Source organism: Filicampus tigris, chromosome 11 (assembly GCF_054856515.1).
Source record: "Filicampus tigris isolate MCC_2025a chromosome 11, RoL_Ftig_1.0, whole genome shotgun sequence".
NCBI classification, from domain to species: domain Eukaryota; kingdom Metazoa; phylum Chordata; class Actinopteri; order Syngnathiformes; family Syngnathidae; genus Filicampus; species Filicampus tigris.
The window spans coordinates 3,537,501-3,540,000 of record NC_141227.1 but is presented as its reverse complement, the minus strand read 5'-3'; the positions used below and the strand labels follow the sequence as shown (position 1 = coordinate 3,540,000).

The window sequence follows — 2,500 nt, the reverse complement described above, 5'->3', positions numbered from 1 at the left end:
TTTTTTTCAGGGGCGGGGGGGTTCAGGGACAAGGAAATTGCTGTTTGGTTGAATATCTATGGGCAATGATCATATTTAGATCATAAAAATCAAAACGAATGACTTGAGCTACAGTACCTTATAAACGCTTTTAAACCATTGGCGAAACACATCAATGCATGGTTGGAATATAAAGATAATGTCAAGAGTTCATCAATTAGAGGTACTTAGACCTTATACCCACTTTGGTTTATTACACTTGTACACATTTCTTTGAAAGGAAGAAAGTAAAGTAGCTCCAAGGACATCTTGCATACATCAAAGGAGCCATTTTAAATGAGGGTTTAATTAGAACAATTATCACATAGTGACACTCAGATGTTTATGATGTGTGAAAATGAGTAAACCCGTTTAAGTTTTACCTAAATACTGTGCACATGAACTTCTTCTACAAAATGGCTGTATAGCTTCACTTAACATAGCTGAATGACTGAGCTTTGGCCAATTGTTCACTGAGTTCACTACTGGGGTAAGATATGCGGGTGACAAGCTGAAAGGTCAGATTTTGCCCCCCGAGGACCGCCTCTGACCAGATTAGAGCCTGATATTTTATTTTTATTTTTTTTAATTGTAGACTGGTTGGAGATGTGGGGGTGGATGGATAATTGAACGATGATGTGCATAAGAAGGTCTCTCGATGCCTGGGACGAAGAGACGTTTTTTATGCAACAAATATAGTTGTCGATGGAGGCGTTAGGGGGTGCGGACGGAGTTTTGGACGGAGTTGGACATCCCGTCCCGGATGGACGCCCATTTTGTGGATGGTCGTACGGAGGATGAGAAGAACTCTTTTGACTCATTTGATGCCTATATCGTTTTAAATCGTTTTTTTTTTTATAATATACTAGTACACCCCCAACATCGAGTGAACTCGAGTAATGTGTTTTTTGTGTGCATTTGATGCCCAAGGCTCTGACTCAATTCATCACAACGTTTCAGGCTTGGGAAGCGTTGCACTGACGTGCAATCGCCAGCAGATGTCACCAGTGTCGTTTATCAGACCCATTGTGAGTATGTAGAACAATTTTCATACATTTTTTGTTTTTTGGCATCAAAGTTGCTTTTTTAGAATTGTTTTGCGGTTTTTGAATAAGAAAAGTACTGTTTATATATCTCAGGTATCATAAAAACAAAAATATTGGAGTCAAAGTTGAAATTTATAAGTATATTTTTTAAATGTCTTTTCACAAAACCCTTAATTTCTCAGGTGTTTTTTTCGAGAAACTGGATTTTCAGTGAAACATGCCTGTGTTCTACTGCAGATTACTCAAGAATGACAAATACTAGGAAAAAAAAACGTTTTTCTTATGAAAAAAGAGAGTCTCATCTTTTTTTTGGTAGGTTCCATGTCTATATAGTCATAAAACGCAATATTCTGTGGGCCTTCAAAGATGGGTCAAAATCCTCAAAACTGGCTTGCACTGGGGAGTTTAGCTGCGCTGCGAATGGCTGGCATTGAATGAGTTAAAAAGGACGGTGTCGGGTTCAAGTCCCGGCTGACGTGTTGTGTTGTTTTTTTTTTAAAAAGCAAGAAGATGTTGGTAGACAGAAACGCTAACGGGAGCCTATTTAAAATGATAGGCGTACTGGCCTATAGAAGATTGCTATTTCTTCCGGCCGGACAAAAAGGTGGATGGACGGACGGCGGAAGGGTATCCTGGCTGCAGTCCACTAATAAGAATTCACAGTCCGTTTATCGCCTTCCGCCTACAGCCAGGGTACCCTTCTGCCGTCCGTTTGTTTACATAAAATTCGTTCATATTTGAAAAATGTTTTGAGTGACTACAGGCTTACAGTAACACTACTTAACCTGGGACAATGACACGTTAGCTTTTTGCATCGCATAGGCCTATTGACAAACAACAAACAAGCAGTTGCTGCATGACGGGCCTCGTCTCGTACTTTTTGATTTTGCATTTCTCGGCACCTGCTTTTCTTGGTGCTTGTTTATGCCATGTTGTCAATATTCTGTGAATGTCATCAGAAAATCTTTGGCCGAATATATGTATTTATTTGAAACTATTCTTGAATAAACTGATGTCAAGCAGGAGGCGGGGCGGCGGTTGGGAGAGTCGGTTGGCATGAGCACCCGGGGAAACAGCGGTGTGCCGTCAAGTCACATTGAGAGGAGAGAGCAAGGCGAATGCAAACTGTCCGCTAAATGCACAAAAGCAACAATTGCGTGTATGCTGCTTAAATAAAAAAGGGACTTCTTGTGGTGCCCTCAGACCACGTGGTGACCTACGCACAATGCGTTATGTGCGTAAAGGGCGCAGCATCCTTGGAATTTAGTGAATTTAGACCAATAAAGTGAAATTAGATCATTTCCTACGGCACATTTGAGTGTAATGTGCCACAGCACATTGGTTGGGAATCATTGCTTTATGGCACTACTCCAAAGCGTAGTAGAATTCAACTCTTTTCTCAAAACAGGATCTGTTCTTCCCTGTTGCAGAAGACC

General features: G+C 40.8%; 1 long non-coding RNA gene across 1 annotated transcript in view; it reads left to right on the top strand.

Annotated features, from left to right (window-relative positions):
- The window catches only part of LOC147139435 (uncharacterized), a 24,495-nt gene that overhangs the window by 20,920 nt on the left and 1,075 nt on the right, over positions 1-2,500 (top strand). The window contains exon 3 of the long non-coding RNA XR_015088769.1: positions 2,495-2,500. This exon is cut by the window's right edge and continues 1,075 nt beyond it. This is a non-coding gene — a long non-coding RNA (uncharacterized LOC147139435). The remainder of the gene's footprint in view (positions 1-2,494) is intronic.